This window comes from Lipotes vexillifer, unplaced genomic scaffold (assembly GCF_000442215.2).
Source record: "Lipotes vexillifer unplaced genomic scaffold, Lipotes_vexillifer_v1.1 scaffold335, whole genome shotgun sequence".
NCBI classification, from domain to species: domain Eukaryota; kingdom Metazoa; phylum Chordata; class Mammalia; order Artiodactyla; family Lipotidae; genus Lipotes; species Lipotes vexillifer.
In genome coordinates, this window is record NW_006781329.1 from 1,639,356 (window position 1) to 1,659,117 (window position 19,762).

Below are 19,762 nucleotides of genomic sequence, written 5' to 3' on the forward strand. Positions count from 1 at the left end.
CAGTATGTGGGCCTCTCACTGTTGTGGCCTCTCCCGTTGCGAAGCACAGGCTCCGGACGCACAGGCCCAGCGGCCATGGCTCACGGGCCCAGCCGCTCCGCGGCTACATTTGTGTTTTAAACCACTAGTTTATTATGCAGCAATAGATAGCTGTAACATAATGTGGTATCTAGATCTAGGGGTGCTGCTAAAACAAGGACATAAAGCATGAAATTGGCTTTGTGTCTGAGCAGTGAGGGAAGGACACCTAAGTGAGGAAATTGTTGTTGGAAGGTGGTGAAAAAGAAAACCTGTTTTATCTAGTGGTGTGATGTCTGGCAGCACAATTGTCTGCAAGTACATGGAAGAAAGAAAACACACCTAATGAACTTGTAAATTTGGCTGAAGAGATTTCTAGGAAGAATTTTATAAGCTGTCTATGATAAAGTACATGAAAAGAGAAAGAAAATAGAAAATGAACTTCTCAATTTACAACAGGACTCAGAAAAAAAAAATCCAATCCAGGGCATGCTGAAATTTATACTATTTCTTATTACCAGCTTGTCCAGCTGGCAAAATGTTTCAGAATAAGAGATGGCCTCAAGGAAAAGATCAAATGTAGGGAGATGTCAGTAGCTTAGAATTAAGATCAAATCAAGTGTATGGCTGTGAGATCTTTTCTGAAAACATCAAGAAGATTGGAGTCAGTGCCTCAAAGACTTTCTAAGTCAGACAAAAAGGTTCTAGGAATTTTAAGTGTGTTGTCCCACAGCATTCTGACCTGCAGAGAGTGTTCTATCTAAATAATATCTGTGGGTGCAACTTTTGTCTAATGGAGTCAACTGCAGTAAAATTCCTAGAAAGGCCATCAAACTTTTAAGACAGTTTATTGAAGGGAGCATTGCTAGTTTGAACAAAAAGAGACTTATAATACATAAATAAAAAGAAGTCTTAGGATCTCCAACCTTACATAAGCAGCAGACCCAAACAAACAACAAAACAAAATGATGCAATGATGACACACACCTGATATTAAAAGATACAGAAGAGTCACAAATAAGATAACAGAAGTAAATCCGAAATTATTTGTCAGAATGACAATGATAGTTTTAATATAAATAAAATAAACTTGCCTAGTTCAAGGAAAAAAAAAAAGTAGACTACCAGATCTGTTTAAAAAAAGCAAAACAAAACTGAAACCCAGCTCGAGGAGAGGGGATTCAGAGCACTGCCTAAACAAGCTCCAAAAATGGGCGTGAGCCGTGGCTATCAGCACGGACACCAGAGATGGGCATGAAACACTAAGGCTGCTGCTGCAGCCACCAAGAAGCCTGTGAACAAGCACAGGTCACTATCCACACCTCCCCTCCTGGGAGCCTGTGCAGCCCGTCACTGCCAGGGTCCTGTAATCCAGGGACCACTTTTCCAGGAAAACATGCTGTGTGCCTCAGGCTGTTGCAATGTCATGCCGGCCTCTGCTGCCACAGACTCGCCCCACATACTGTACCCCTCCATCCCCGCCGGCCTGAGTGAGCCATAGCCCCCTAATCAGCCGCTACTTTAACCCCGTGTTGTCTAGACGGGGAACAGATGCCCTCAGGCGACCTACACGCAGAGGTGGGGCCAAATCCAAAGCTGAACCCCAGGAGCAGTGCGAACAAAGAAGAGAAAGGGAAATTTCTCCTAGCAGCTTCAGGAGCTGTGGATTAAATCTCCACAATCAACTTGAGGTACCCTGCATCTGTGGAATACCTGAATATACAATGAATCATCCCAAAATTCAGGCAGTGGACTTTGGGAGCAACTGTAGACTTGGGGTTTGCTTTCTGTGTCTAATTTGTTTCTGGTTTTATGTTTATTTTAGTTTAGTATTTAGAGCTTATTATCATTGGTAGATTTGGTTATTGATTTGGTTGCTCTCTTCCTTTTATTTTATATATATATTTTTTCCTTTTTCTCTTTTTGTGAGCATGTGTGTGTATCCTTCTTTGTGTGATTTTTTCTGTATAGCTTTGCCTTTACCATTTGTCTTAGGGTACTGTCTGTCCGTTTGTTTGTTTCTTTCTTTCCTATTTACTGGATAGTTTTTAGTGCTTGTTATCATTGGTAGATTTGTTTTTTGGTTTGGTTGCTCTCTTCATTTTTTTAAATTACTTTTTAAATTTTTAATAATTTTTTTATTTTAATATCTTTATTTTATTTTTTTCTTTCTTTCTTTCTTTTTTTCCCCCTTTTCTTCTGAGCTGAGAGTCTGAGAGGGTCTTGGTGCTCCAGCTAGATATCAGGCCTGAGCCTCTGAGGTAGGAGAGCTGAGTTCAGGACACTGGTCCACCAGAGACCCCCTGGCCCCATGTAATATCAAATGGTGAAAGGTCTCCCAGAGATCTCCGTCTCAACGCTAAGACCCAGCTCCACTCAACAGCCTTCAATCTACACTGCTGGACACCCAATGCCAAACAACTAGCAAGACAGGAACACAACTCTCTACCCATTAGCAGAGAGGCTGCCTAAAATCATAATAAGTTCACAGACACCCCAGAACACACCACCGGACGCAGTCCTCCCACCAGGAAGACAGGATCCAGCCTCATCCACCAGAAAACAGGCATCAGTCCCATCCACCAGGAAGCCTACACAACCCACTGAACCAACCTTACTCACTGGGGGCAGACACTAAAAACAACAAGAACTACAAACCTGCAGCCTGCGAAAAGGAGACCCCCAAAACAGTAACTTAAGCAAAATGAGAAGACAGTGAAATACACAGCAAATGAAGGAGCAAGGTAAAAACCCACCAGACCAAACAAATAAAAGGAAATAGCAGTCTACCTGAAAAACAATTCAGAGTAATGATAGCAGAGATGATCCAAAATCTTGGAAATAGAATGGAGAAAATACAAGAAACGTTTAACAGTGACCTAGAAGAACTAAAGAGAAAACAAACAATGATGAACAGCACAATAAATGAATTTAAAAATTCTCTAGAAGGAATCAATAGCAGAATAACCAAGGAAGAAGAATGGATAAGTGACCTGGAAGATAAAAGAGTGGAAATAACTACTGCAGAGCAGAATAAAGAAAAAAGAATGAAAAGAATTGAGGACAGTCTCAGAGACCTCTGAGACAGCATTAAACCACCAATATTCGAATTATATGGATCCCAGAAGAAAAAGAGAAAAAAAAGGGACTGAGAAAATATTTGAAGTTATTATAGTTGAAAACTTTCCTGATATGGGAAAGGAAATAGTCAATAAAGTCCAGGAGGCACAGAGAGTCCCATACAGGATGAACCCAAGGAGAAACAAGCCAAGACACATATTAATCAAACTTGAAAATTATACATGAAGAAAAAATATTAAAAGCAGCAAGGGAAAAGCAAAAAATAACATAAAAGGGAATCCCCATAAGGTTAACAGCTGATCTTTCAGCAGAAACTGCAAGCCAGAAGGGAGTGGTAGGCCATATTTAAGGTGGTGAAAGGGAAAAACCTACAACGAAAATTACTCTACCCAGCAAGGATCTCATTCAGATTCCACAGAGACATTAAAACCTTTACAGACAAGCAAAAGCTAAGAGAATTCAGCACCACCAAACCAGCTTTACAACAAATGCTAAAAGAACTTCTCTAGGCAGGAAACACAAGAGAAGGAAAAGACCTACAATAACAAACCCAAAACAATTAAGAAAATGGTAATAGAACATACATATTGGTAACTACCTTAAATGTAACTGGATTAAATACTCCAAACAAAAGACATAGACTGGCTGAATGGATACAAATAAAGACCCATATATGTGCTGTCTACAAGAGACCCACTTCAGATCTAGAAACATATACAGACTGAAAGTGAGGGAATGGAAAAAGATATTCCATGCAAATGGAAATCAAAAGAAAGCTGGAGTAGCAATTCTCATATCAGACAAAATATACTTTAAAATAAAGACTACTACAAGAGACAAAGGACACTACATTATGATCAAGGGTTCAATCCAAGAAGAATATATAACAATTGTAAATATTTATGCACCCAACATAGGAGCACCTCAATACATAAGGCAAATGCTAACAGCCATAAGGGGGGAAATCAACAGTAACACAATCACAGTAGGGGACTTTAACACCCCACTTTCACCAATGGACAGATCATCCAAAATGAAAATAAGGAAACACAAGCTGTAAAGGATACATTGAACAAGATGGACTTAATTCATATTCATAGGACATTCCATCCAAAAAGAACAGAATACACTTCTCTCTCAAGTGCTTATGGAACATTCTGCAGGATAGATCATATCTCGGATCACAAAACAAGCCTAAGTAAATTTAAGAAAATTGAAATTGTATCAAGTATCTGTTCTGACCACAATGCTATGAGACTAGATATCAATTACAGGAAAAAATATGTAAGAAATACAAACACATGGAGGCTAAACAGTACACACGACTTAATAACCAAGAGATCGCTGAAGAAATCTAAGAGGAAATCAAAAAATAACTAGCAACAAATGACAATGAAAACACGATGACCCAAAACCTATGGGATGCAGCAAAAGTAGTTCTAAGAGGGAAGTTTATAGCAATACAGTCCTCCCTCAAGAAACAAGAAACATCTCAAATAAACAACCTAACCTTACACCTAAAGCAATTAGAGAAAAAAGAACAAAAAAACCCTAAAATTAGCAGAAGGAAAGAAATATAAAGATCAGATCAGAAATAAATGAAAAAGAAATGAAGGAAACAATAGCAAAGATGAATAAATCTAAAAGCTTGTTCTTTGAGAAGGTAAACAAAATTGATAAACCATTAGCCAAACTCATCAAGAAAAAAAGGGAGAAGACTTAAGTCAACAGAATTAGAAACCAAAAAGGAAAAGTAACAACTGACACTGCAGAAATACAAAGGATCATGAGAGACTACTATGAGTAACTATAGTCCAATAAAATGGACAAACGGGAAGAAATGGACAAATTCTTAGAAAAGCACAACCTTCAGAGACTGACCCTAGAAGAAATACAGAATATAAACAGACCAATCATTACACTGAAATTGAGACTGTGATTAAAAATCTTGCAACAAACAAGAACCTAGGACTAGATGGCTTCACAGGCAAATTTTATCAAACATTTAGAGGAGAGCTAACACCTATCCTTCTCAAACTCTTCCAAAATATAGCAGAGGGAGGAACACTCCAAACTCCTTCTACGAAGCCACCATCACCCTGATACTAAAACCAGACAAAGATGTCACAAAGAAAGAAAACTATGGGCCAATGTCACTGATGAACATAAATGCAAAATTCCTCAACAAAATACTAGCAAACAGTATCCAACAGCACATTTAAATGATTGTATACCATGATCAAGCAGGGTTTATCCCAGAAATGCAAGGATTCTTCAATATACGCAAATCAATAAATGTGATACACCATATTAACAAAATGAAGGAGAAAAACCATATGATCATCTCAGTAGATGCAGAAAACGCTTTCAACAAAATTCAACACCCATTTATGATAAAAACCCTCCAGATAGTAGGCATAGAGGGAACTTACCTCAACATAATAAAGGCCATATGTAACAAACCCACAGCCAACATCGTTCTCAATGGTGAAACCCTGAAACCAATTCCTCTAAGATCAGGAACAAGACAAGGTTGTCCACTCTCACTGCTGTTATTCAACATAGTTTTGGAAGTTTTAACCACAGCAATGAGAGAAGAAAAAGAAACAAAAGGAATCCAAATCGGAAATGAAGAATTAAAGCTGTCACTGTTTGCAGATGACATGATACTATACATAGAGAATCCTAAAGGTGCTACCAGAAAACTACTAGAGCTAATCAATGAATTTGGTAAAGTAGCAGGATACAAAATTAATGCACAGAAATCTCTGGCATTCCTATACACTAATGATGAAAAATCTGAAAGAGAAATTAAGGAAACAGTCCAATTTACCATTGCAACAAAAAGAATAAAATATCTAGGAATAAACCTACCTAAGGAGACAAAACACCTGTATGCAAAAAACTATAAGACAGTGATGAAATTAATTAAAGGTGATAAAAACAGATGGAGAAATATACCATGTTCTTGGATTGGAAGAATCAACGTTGTGAAAATGACTATACTACCCAAAGCAATCTACAGATAAAATGTAAATGAATCTATCAAACTACCAATGGCATTTTTCACAAAACTAGAACAAAAAATTTCACAATTTGTATGGAAACACAAAATACCCTGAATAACCAAAGCAATCTTGAGAAAGAAATACTGAGCTGGAAGAATCAGGCTCCTGGACTTCAGACTATACTACAAAGCTACAATAATCAAGACAGTATGGTACTGGCACAAAAACAGAAACATAGATCAATGGAACAGGATAGAAAGCCCAGAGATAAACCCATGCACATGTGGTCACCTTATATTTGATAAAGGAGGCAAGAGTATACAGTGGAGAAAAGACAGCATCTTCAATAAGTCATGCTGGGAAAACTGTAGAGCTATATGTAAAAGAATGAAATTAGAGCACTCCCTAATACCATCCAAAAAAGTAAACTCAAAATGGATTAAAGACCTAAATGTAAGGCCAGACACTATGAAATTTTTAGAGGAAAACAAAGGCAGAAAAGTCTATGACATAAATCACAGCAAGATCCTCTTTGACCCACCTCCTAGAGAAATGGAAAATTTTAAAAATATATACAAATGGGACCTAATGAAACTTAAAAGCTTTTGCACAGCAAAGGAAACAATAAACAAGATGAAAAGACCACTGTCAGAATTGGAGAAAATATTTGCAAACAGAACAACGGACAAAGGATTAATCTTCAAAATATATAAGCAGCTAATGCAGCTCTATATCAAAAAAAACAAACAACCCAATCCAAAAATGGGCAGAAGACCTAAATAGACATTTCTCCAGAGAAGGTATACAGATTGCCAACAAACACATGAAAGGATGCTCAACATCACTAATTATTCGAGAAATGCAAATCAAAGCTACAGTGAGGTATTACCTCACAACAGTCAGAATGGCCATCATCAAAATATTTACAAACAATAAATTCTGGAGAGGTTTTGGAGAAAAGGGAACCGTCTTGCACTGTTGGTGGGAATATAAATTGATACAACCACTATGGAGAATAGTATGGAGGTTCCTTAAAAACTAAAAATAGAACTACCATATGACCCAGAAATCCCACTACTGGGCATATACCCTGAGAAAACCATAATTCAAAAAGAGTCATGTACCACAAAGTTCATTGCAGGACTATTTACAATAGCCAGGACATGGAAGCAACCTAAGTGTCCATCGACAGATGAATGGATAAAGAAGATGTGGCACATATATACAATGGAATATTACTCAGCCATAAAAAGAAATGAAATTGAGTTATTTGTACTGAGTTGGATGGACCTAGAGACTGTTATACAGAGTGAAGTAAGTCAGAAAGAGAAAAACAAATACAATATGCTAACACATATATATGGAATCTAAAAATAAAAAACAAATGGTATGAAAAATCTAGGGGCGGGGCAGGAATAAAGACACAGATGTGGAGAATGGACCTGAGGACACAGGGAAGGGGAAGGGGAAGCTGGGCCGAAATGAGAGAGTGACTTGGACATATATACACTACCAAATGTAAAATTGATAGCTAGTGGGAAGCAGCTGCATAGCACAGGGAGATCAGCTTGGTGCTTTGTGTCCACTTAGAGGGGTGGGATAGGGAGGGTGGAGGGAGGTGCAAGAGGGAGGAGAAATGGGGATATATGTATATGTATAGCTGATTCACTTTGTTATACAGCAGAAATAAACACAGCATTGTAAAGCAATTATACTCCAATAAAGTGTTAAAAAAAAAAAAGAAAGGAAAAGAAACTGAAACCCAACCCTACACAGAATGTAAGAGACCTGTTTAAAAAGTGACTATGAAAGGTGATGGAAAAGATGAGAAAGTGTATCCAAGTCCAATGAAACCAAAATTGCAGGGTTAGCAAAATTCCTATCATAGAAAAAATTAAACAAAGCTAAACAACATGGAAAAGAGAATTTAAGGGAATTGCCCACAATAGAGATATAATTGTCATGACCGCTAGTATAAAAAACAAGACAATATAATTTTGTGTGTACAGGTTTGGGAAAATCAACATACTAATGCACTGTTTCAAAAGTAGAATCTTAAATTATCAAATGTGTTAATTTGTAGAATTGCCTTATTTGTAAGCTATATGAGGATGACTTTTCCTGTCTCAGTCAAGTTTAAGATTTATAATCTCAGGACAATGAAAATGTCTTACTTCATGATATGGACTCTACACTATACACTATACACTATGGACTATACACTATAAATTACCGTTTTTGGTGTGTTTTTTTTTTTAGCTTAGACAGATTTTCACTGGGTTTCCATCACTTGCAATAAAAAATAAAAGGCGTCCCAACTAACACATATGGCATATGGATATTATTAATCAACTGGACATGTAATTGCTGGGGAAAATGCTCTATGCAATATCTATACCAATTCTCATCAAAAGCTAAAAATGTGAAATACAACTAGTAAGTAAATTCAGGCAATAATGTGTCAATAATTGGTACAGACACATTTGTAATGTATTATTTTGATGCAAGTTTTTTTTTTTAACTTTTATTTTATATTCGAGTATAGCTGATTTACAGTTTTGTGATTGTTTCAGGTATACAGCAAAGTTATTTAGTTATACATATACATATATTCTTTTTTAGATTCTTTTTTCATATATGGATTATTACAGAGTATTGAGTAGGCTTCCCTGTGCTATACAGTAGGTCCTTGTTGATTATATATAATAAAAAAAAAAATATATATATATATATATTTTGTGTGTGTGTGTGTGTGTGTGTATGTGTGGTATGCGGGCCTCTCACTGTTGTGGCCTCTCCCGTTGTGGAGCACAGGCTCCAGACGCGCAGGTTCAGTGGCCATGGCTCACGGGCCCAGCCGCTCCATGGCATATGGGATCTTCCCGGACCGGGGCACGAACCCATGTCCCCTGCATTGGCAGGCGGACTCTCAACCACTGTGCCACCAGGGAAGCCCAATTATATTTTTTATATATAGTAGTATGTATATTTTAATCGCAACCTCCTAATTTATCCCTCCCCTGTGACTTTTCCCCTTTGGTAACCATAAGTTTGTTTTCTAAGTCTGTGAATCTGTTTCTGTTTTGTAAATAAGTTCATTTGTATCAGTTTTTAGATTCCACATATAAGTGATATCATATGATATTTGTCTTTCTCTGTCTAACTTACTTCACTTAGTATGATAATCTCTAGGCCCATTCATGTTGCTGCAAATGGCATTGCTTCATTATGGCTGAGTAATATTCCATCGTATGTATGTACCACACCTTCTTTATCCATTTCTCTGTCGATGGACATTTAGGTTGCTTCCAAGTCTTGGCTATTGTAAATAGTGCTGCAGTGAACATTGGGGTGCATGCATCTTTTCGAAGTATGGTTTTCTCTGGATATATTGGTGCAAGGTTTTTTGCCAGATTTGTTGAGGCCACTCACAGTGATTACCCAGTTAATGCTTCAGGAACTGAATTGTGAATCCTTTTGTTACAAAATAAGTCCCTTGTTTGAAAAGACATCAAGGAAACAATTCATGGAAAGTAACTGCTTTGCAGAAAGAACTTAAATCAGTTCTTGGGACTTAAACTATTAGAGTAGCCAGACTTCGAAATGTTCACCAAAGAAGCAGGAGATAATGAGGGAGAGATAATATGATTGCATTTGGATGTGGTGATTTCAAGATTAACTTGAAACTAGGAATTATATGGGGAAAAAAGAAGCTCTTTTTAGATATTTAATCAAGTGAGGTGCTTTTCATCCAGCCACTTACAGCTGGATATACCAGTTATAAGATATGTGTAAGTACATATACATACATACATATGTATACCTATTGTGGGGAAACTCGTCTTTAATAGTTGAATAAGACATTATGGAATACATATGAAATAATTCTGTTAGAAGTCTACAGTCCTCATCTTACATTTTATAACCTTGACTTTATCATAATGCTATCTTATTACCCACGAATCCTGAGGATGCTCAAACCATCATCATTTACTGAAGGAAATTCTTAGTTTATCACCTTCATTCAGAGTGGCATTTCCTATCTATTCCAGCCCTACTCGGGAGTTGATTTTGAAGTTATTTACCCTGCATTCTCAACGTGATACATTCCTTCAGTTGACCTTAGCCAAGCATTGCAATCAATCAGGTGCCAGTGGACAGGATCCACATTTAGTTTTGCTACCTAAAACTGTTGTCAATATACTTTTGATCATCGCTGTGCTTAGTAAGCTAAATCCTTTTCCCTCTAGTCCTATAATTTCCCTAGTTCCAGTGGCTAGGTTTCTGCAGGAGTTCTGTAGAACTGTTTGTCTGGGGCCCTAACTATCTGCGTAGCCCTTTTTCCCTGGTATGAAATATAGTGCAAGGTTTTTTGCCAGATTTATTGAGGCAACTCAAAAAATTTGTTGAGGTTCTCATAGCTCCAGCTAATTTGGGGTTCCTGTTTCAGTGCAAATAAACTGACTCCCTTTGTCTGGCAGCAAGATGGTCTTGCTCAGTGGAATATGTGTTACCTTTGTCAGAACCAGTGCCATGTGCCAGCCCATCAGGTTGAACTCTAGATATTTATGTCAGTCAAGGTCAGAGCTGAGAGTGTCAGGTTGTTTGACATTGTGATATGGGAAACTGGATACATACATATAGTCACTTATCAATTGGAACCCAGAATTTGCCTTTTCTTTCTGCTGCTGTTTCTGTTTATCTGTTTTAAAATGCAGACATGCTTTGAGGCCCATGGATTATGACATTTGATTTCTGCTGCTTCTGATTCCAAGTCTATGCCATATATCCATGATATTCTAACTATGAAATTAATGTAAGGTAAACTTGAGAAAATACTTGATAAATAGGATTTTTTCACAGATTAATAATTTATTTAGAAAAAAATAAAAGCAAAATTAGAATTGGCAACGTTACCTTTTAAGAAAATTGAATCAAAAAAGCTGACCTTTAGCTTCCCAAAGATATAATTTATGCAAACAGTAATGTACACTTGCTAAAAAATAAGGGCAGAGATTAAGTGTGCTTGAACTATACAATTTCTATCACGTTTTGCTTCCAGAAAAGGAAAGTGATGTTGATTGATTTCATCACCTTTAAAAAAAAAAAAAACATTCTACCCTGAATTTGGAAGTTAAATAGTGCTTGCCTTTGAACTTAGGAATGTTTTCAGGACTTTCAAAGTCTATATTCCACATTGTAGTGAACAAAAATCATTGTATCTTACTGCTTCTTGTTCCCTTAAGTTTGTTGGGGTGATTTAGCTTTGACACAATTTACCAAAAAGGTACTAAGACTCTGATTTCTTATTACTCACAAATAATTGATTATAAGAACACTATCAGGCACAAACTGATTAAGGGACTGTGGTGCTATCAGGGGACTCAAGAATTCTATCATTTAGCATTTACAATTGGTACTAATTACAAACTTATTTTGATATTTAAAAACTCAATCTCCACTTTAAATTATGATTCTACAAACTACAGCACAAGAGCTCCTTGCTTGATAGCTATTAACTACTTATCTACAAGTCAAGAGGAGTTATTGAAAGCTCTGAGTCTCATTTATTATACATTTTAGTATCATCTCCCTGTAAAATTTTTAATATTGAAAGATTTCCCTGATTTCCTGCTTCATGATGAGCAGATCATATAATTAAAAGTTTGAGATCTGTGTTATCTAAGGTCTTAAATTGGGTGTTATACCAATTAGGAATTCATTAAGCTGTAAGTAACACCAGCCCAATTTACAGTGCCTTAAAAGAATTGGGGTTTGTACTTGGTACATCACAAAAGGCCTGGAAGTAGTGCTTTGATGGTAAAAGGGCCAGGATCTCTTGACATTTCCCTTAAATGTGTCATTTCTTGGCCACAGGAAGGGTACTGCATTTTCAAACACCACATACGTGTTTAATGTAAGGGGTTACCTCTTTCTGAGCCCTTTTGTCAGGAAGGGAAGGATTTCCCAGGAATATCTCCATACATCTCATTTGCCAGTGTTAAGTCACATGTCCAAGGGAAGCTGGGAAATTGTCAACAGGTTGTCATGATTGGCTTTGTCCAATCATGATCTATCACCTTGGGCTAGAAGGCAGATATTTCATTTGCATAGGATGTGCTAATGACAAACACAATAAATAAACTATCTGAGGAATTTCATCTCCTGATGGTTGAACCCAAAATTATACCCTTTATAAAATAATCACCTAATAGTCATCATTATAGGGGCTGATGATCATCATCTAATCTTAGCTTCACTGCATATCATATATTTGAAAAATCTTAACATGAAAGCATGTGTATCAGCTTGACACAGGGTTTGACAGAAAAATAAATGGTAAAGCTAAACAATAGACCATAATCTCTCAAGAGAATCCATTTTTCCTGTGAGAAGAGACCAAAACAATCTTGGTTGGTAATGCATATCTACTTTGCAAGATAATTTCAGGGACTACATCTCAAAATGTCTCAAGTACTTTTAGTTGAGATATTCTGTTTCAAACATCTGCTGCTGTTATACTTGCAATTCTGTTATACTTGCAATACAGACTTTTCATTTCACTATAAATTCTGATGGGTGTGCCTTCCTTTCATTTCAGTTTAATGAATTTGTGAAAAAAAAAGGTGTCTTTGCCTCTACAGATAGACACAGTCTTTCTTTCCTAAACGTTCATACAGTATATAATATAATAATAGCTAATATTCATTCAGTACTGACCATATGCTAGGCATGGTATTAACTCATTTTATACTGACACTAATTCCGTGTGATACACCCTTTTGATGTTGGCTTTATAGATAGGTAAGTGAGGCACAGAGAGATTCACAAACTTTCCAGATTTATACAGATAGTGAAAGGTAGAGTTGGAATTCAAACCTGGGCTGGCTCTAGAGCCCAAGTTCTTAACCACCACTTAGGAGAGATTTTGTTTATTCTGCTTCCTTGGAGGCAGTATACATTTTTTGTTTATGTCAGGATCAACATTTTTAATGATCCCATCAAAGTCAGCTTGTACTTAACTTTTAGAAGTGATTGGCTTGTAATTGACATGTTTATTTAATTTAGTTACTTAAAAACTATTTGATTTAACTTCAGACTTTTTAAAATATTATTATATATATAAAATGTCTAATAGAATGTCTAATTTTAAATATCAGAAAGAGGGACTGAAACATAAGTGTGTTTCATCTAACTAAGGACTTAGATTCCTAGGGACTGTGCTATACTTTGGGGGCTTTTTGATGTTTTGAGAATCTTTTACTGATAGTTGCCTAAGGGTATAACAGTTTAGTGAACATATAAGAGATACGCTCTTATTTTAAAAAAAACAAAACTGTGAGTTTTATCACTGAATGCATACTATCATTAAATGGTTGAGTATTTTTTCTTGGGAAATTTTAAAGAAGATACAAAGGTCATAGGAAGGTGTCTTTTCTAAAGAACTGGGAAGAAAACAGTGAGGGAGAAGAAAATATATAGACTTTGCCCTTAAATTGACTAGGACTTGAATTTCAGCTTAGTAATTATAAACTATAAGGTCCTGGGCACTTTTTTCTCACGCTCTCTGAGCTTCTGTTTCCCTCCCTCTCTATAAAACATTGGTACTAGGCTCAATTTCCCTCCTTCTCTATGAAAGTTCTGACATATTTGTGTGTATACACACACCTATGTTTTTGCTACCAATTGTTGTGTAAGAAACCGTTCCAAAACTTAGTGACTTAAAGGAACAGTAACATTTATTTTGCTCATAAATTTTCAATTTGGGAAGGACTCAGTGAAGACAGCTTTTCTCTATTCCACTAGGCATCAAAGGCATGAGCTAGCATTATCTGAATGCTCACTCATCATGTATGAGAGAGTGGATATTGACTGTCAGTGGGGACCTCAACTGTGGCTATGGTTAGAGTACCTATATGTGGCCTTTCCAGGCGGCCCTAGTGTCTTTGTTTCAATGATGAGAGTTGCAAAACAGAGAGAGAGGCAGAATCTGAGTTGCTTGGAAGCCACACATTTTCACTTTTCCTTTTTCTATTTATTAGAAGGGAGTCACTAAGGCCAGCCCATTTTCAAGGAAAGGAGAAATTGACTCTACTTTTTGAAGGGAGCAGTTTCAAAAACTTGTAGATATGTTTTTTTTTTTGTTTTTTTTTTTTCCCTTGCGTTATGCGGGCCTCTCACTGTTGTGGCCTCTCCCATTTGCGGAGCACAGGCTCCGGACGCGCAGGCTCAGTGGCCATGGCTCACGGGCCCAGCCGCTCCGCGGCATGTGGGATCTTCCCGAAACGGGGCACGAACCCGCGTCTCCTGCATCGGCAGGCGGACTCTCAAGCACTGCGCCACCAGGGAAGCCCTGTAGATATGTTTTAAAGCCACCACAATGGCATATTGCAAATGCTCAATAAATATTCATTGCTCCTTTATCTTCCTTCAGATTTTTTCACAAATCTGTTTTAGTTTAGGATGTCATTCAACCTATTATGTGCCTTGAACTATTAGGTACTGGTGAACAAGATAGACAAATTCTATTCTGTCATGGAGTTTATAGTCAAGTGCACATCTGAATAAACTACATATAATTATTCAGGTACTTCTAAACATTTATTAAGCCCCTACTATGGGAAATGTCCTCAGGTGTGAACTTTGAAAGAGTCAGTTGTAGGGCTCATGTCCTCAGAACCTGCAGTCTAGCAGGGGGAATAGAACATGCACAGTAACAACTGTAGTAATGTAGACTGTAATAGGTATTGTAAAAGATTATATAAGGGGAGATGAGAGGTAAAGAAATAACTAGCAACTGTATGGTTCAGGGAAGGCTTCATGGAATCAATAGTATTGGGGCTGTTATTAGAATGATTTGAATGTGCAGTATTATCTGAAAGCTCTTCCAAACCTAGTCAACAGAATTTCTTATATTTGCAAACTGTTTTACAGTTCATAAAAAGAAGTTATGTCACCTAATTTTTCCAGTAATCATATAATTTTACATAATGTTATTTTATTATTGGCAGCATTTTATATATTATATATATTCTATGTAAAATTATGTATACATAAAATTATATATACACATATATATGTGTATATATATACATGTATATATGTGTGTATATATATATATATGTGTGTATATATATGTGTGTGTATATATATATATATATATAATCAGCAGATGAAATTGTTACCCATGGGACTTAAATAACTTAAGACTGCACAGATGGTAAAGGAAACACAAAGGGGAATAGTTAGAAATTTACCTGGTGATTTGATTGGGGCTTGATCATAAAAAGCCTTGAACACCAAGCCAAAGGAGCTCAGACATCATTTGGTAACTAAAGCAGGTTTATTGGCGGCAGAGACATAAAAATAGAACTGTGCATTGGGAAAAGTATTCTGCAATCCGTGTCAAAAATAGGTCAGAATCGTATTTCTTAGAGGCATGGAACCTTGTCATAACAGCAGTTTATGTCAGAGGTAATGAACCACTGACATGATGGTGGTTTTCATGAAGACAGAAAAGAGTGGTGCATTTAGAAACATAGGGGGAGAAGTGACCACATTTGGGTAAGCAATGAGAACCGTCAAAGTTGAAGACAAGATTTTAAGCCTAAATCTTTATGACACTGGCATTGATATTGGAGAAGGTTATAGCACCACAGCTAAAAGCGGGAGGAGTTTGTTTGTTTGCTTTATTTTGTTTGTTTTTTGCAGAACCAAGGTGATATAGCAGGTTCATTTTTATATATTAGGTTTGAGGTGTCAGTGAGCAATTCAGAGGGATAGATAAAATGATAGGTTAAAATAGGGGACAAAAGCTCATGGGGGGGTGGGGGGTGTTCAGAGATCAATTTATAGATTTGCAAATTAAACTTAGAGTGAAAGGTGAGTTTGACAGTATTGCCAAATGAAAAAGTTTAAGAAGAAAGAAAAGGAAAATTAAGAGCAGAACATTGAGAAATAATTTATTTTCAGCAGTTGATTAAACCCTGGTCCAATGGACATCATTCTAATTTGCCTGTCTCAGTCTGTTCCAGCTGCTGTAACAAAGTATCACATACTGGGTTGCTTATTTATTCCTCACAGTTTGGAGGTTGGGAGTCTGAAATCAGGGTGCCAACATGGTCAAGTGACAGCCCCCTTCCAGATTGCAGACTTCTCATTGCATCCGCTTGTGGGGTAGGGGTGAGCTAGCTCTCTGGAGTCTCATTTATAAAGGCACTAATCCTGTTCATGAGCACTCCACACTTTTGAGTGGAGTCTCTAGGTCCATCATGTCTCTACAAATGACCCAATTCTGTTCTTAATGGCCAAGTAATATTCCACTGTGTATATGTACCACATCTTCTTTATCCATTCGTCTGTCAATGGGCATTTAGGTTGCTTCCATGACCTGGCTATTGTAAATAGTGCTGCAATGAACATTGGGGTGCATGTGTCTTTTTGAATTATGGTTTTCTTAGGGTATATGCCCAGTAGTGGGATTGCTGGGTTGTATAGTAGTCTATTTTTAGTTTTTTAAGGAACCTCCATACTGTTCTCTATAGTGGCTGTATCAATTTACATTCCCACCAACAGTGCAAGAGGGTTCCCTTTTCTCCACACCCTCTCCAGCATGTATTGTTTGTGGATTTTTTGACGATGGCCGTTCTGACTGGTGTGAGATGATACCTCATTGTAGTTTTGATTTGCATTTCTCTAATAATTAGTGATGTTGAGCATCTTTTCATGTGTTTGTTGGCCATCTGTATGTCTTCTTTGGTGAGATGTCTATTTAGGTCTTCCACCCATTTTTGTGGGTTGTTTGTTTTTTTCGGTATTGAGCTGCATGAGCTGTTTGTATATTTTATAGATTAATCCTTTGTCAGGTGCTTCATGTGCAAATATTTTCTCCCATTCTAAGAGTTGTCTTTTCATTTTGTTTATGGTTTCCTTTGCTGTGCAAAAGCTTTTAAGTTTAACTAGGTCCCATTTGTTAATTTTTGTTTTTATTTTCATTACTCTAAGAGGTGGGTCAGAAAAGATCCAGCTGCGATTTATGTCAAAGTGTGTTCTGCCTATGTTTTCCTCTAAGAGTTTTATAGTATCTGGCCTTACATTCAAGAGACCTGGACCACTTCTGATGTGCTGCCCCAGTAAGTGCTAGTAATGGCTGCTCCTACTCTGCTCAGGTGCCATTCCAGTTCTGAACCACCTTTGTCCTCACAGCTGAGCTCTCCCCTCAGCTGTGGCAGCCCTTATTCTAGTGTGGAGCTACATCATGAAACAAGTGGGGCCAGAGCAGGCCCTCAGCTCAGGCTGGGATACATACTGGAGTAGTTGTGGGATATAGGCCAGCATCCTGTGCAGTTTCAATTCGCCCACTCTGCCCTGTTTTGGGAGTAAGCAAGCATGTGTGTGTTCCTCATGAGCAGAGTCCAGGCTTCCCACAGAACCTCGTGTTAGTTCCACTGGCCCTACAACCAGACGATGGTCTAGGACCCCAGGGCTGGGTTGCCCAATATACGGCTTGAACGGCTCACTCACCAGGGAGGATCTCCACCCATGTAATCCCGCTCCTCTTCTGAGTCCCTTCCCAGGGCCACAGGTCCTAATCTGATTGCTTCTCTTTCCTTCCTACCCAATTCTGTATGGATCTCTTTTAGCCTTGGTTGTATAGAAGTCTTTCTGCTAACCTCCAGTTAGTCAGTGAGAATTGTTCTACATGTAGATGTATTTTTGATGTGTTCATGGGGGAAGTGAGTTCTGCGTCCTCCTATTCCACCATCTTGATCTCCTCTTCGCAAGCATGGTCTTTTTTGAGAGAAGTTTGTCTGTCTATGAAAACATATGTGTGTAGTCAGCAGTTCTAATAGGTTGCTAACCTATAGGAAATTCATATTCATGCAAAAATATGCACGTAAAAGGATGATAATGGAAGCACTGTTTATAAGCCCACCAAATGGAAAGTCCATAAGTTTCTATCAGTAGGGTAATGCTTAAATGAATAGTGATTTATATATATCGTAAAATGTTATTCAGTCATTAAAAAGAATGAGCTACGTCTTCATGAACTGATCTGGAAAAATACCAATTATATATTGTTAAATGAAAGTGGTAAGACGCAGAGCAGCCCATATAATGTGGTTTCCTTTATGTTAAAAAGCATACATTTGCATATGTGTCCATACATTAGGGAAATGAGTTTAAAAAAAGATGTTAAATGAGGTATTTAAACTGTTAAAATTGATTGCCTCTGGGAAGGAGAGTGAGATAGGAAGGAGGGTATGTATAGGGTGGAGAAATAAAATGAGACTTGGATTTCTTACTCTTTATGTTTTTGATTTGTTTGAAATTTCCACAAATGAGAATGTGTTACTCCGGTAATTGTTAAAAATAGAAAAAGTTAGTCAAAATCTTCAGTTCTCTCCACTCTATTTCCATTTCTGTCTATGGCTTTCTAAACACCACGGCCTACCCCATACTTCCAAAACCATAAAAGCCAGGGGTGGATGGCTTTTCTGCTCCCTGTCTCAACTACTCTTGCCTACCAGGATCCATCTTGGGTTTTTCATCCTCAATTTCAGACATTTTGGTTTCGGCTCTCTGTGAAGACTCGTTCTCCTGGAATTTGGGACTTAGTTTCCGTCTCAGTCTTAGGGTTTTTGCTGAGAGAGAACAGTTTTTCACTGAAGTGCTTGTGCTTATATTTTCTATACAACATAATAGAACAGTGATCTTTTAAAATTGACCCATCACTTTCATAGAATCTTTTTATATAGAGAGAAACCAAGTCTGAGAGAGCTTGACAGGCAAATTCATATGGCCTTATATGACCTGTGTGATCTTGGAGCCTGTTTTCTTGTCTGTGAAATGAATAATTTGTGATTTATGATGCACATGATCTTTTTCAACTTTACCATGGTACTTAAGTGAAGATAAAATCTGCTTTAAATGACAGATATATTCTGGATATATGTAGGTATGTTTTGCTGTTTAATTTTTGCCATATGTTATTAATCACATACCAGTCATAGTCACAGTTTGTGATGGATTATGGCAAAGCAGAGTCTCAGCTAAGCCAGCCTCTGAGGTCTTAAGATAGAATTTAGTATTTTTCTAGACAAAGCATAAACACACACACACACACACACACACACACACAGAGTGGTTTAAGAGACCAAACCAAAGTGTTCTGTATTTGATTGTATTTTAAAATACTTTCATATTAACATTTCATGATTCTTTAATATGTAATCATGAAGACACATTTGCACATAAAAGACCAATAAAATTAGTAAAATCTGAATTATATAGCACTGAATATCACTTTTATCTTAGTTTAGAAATTAGAATGTGTTTCTTAAGGTTTTTGGAGAGCAAAATCAATGATTATATTCTCAAATGACAAACTACACATTAGCTGAGTGAACATCTTAAATACAGAACATTGACAAGCAACATGTTTGAGAAAGAAGGAAGGGATAAATACCAAGAAAAGAAAGATACAAGCTAGTTAGTGCAGCGAATACTATAGGCAATAAGCCTATAAAGATGTATTTTTTCCATTGGCATTATTATAATTGCCCTTAAAATACTTAATTTATACTAGATCATGAGATTTTTTCAAGACAGAGACCTCAGTTTATCACGTTTAAACTCCCATCTCCTACCACGGC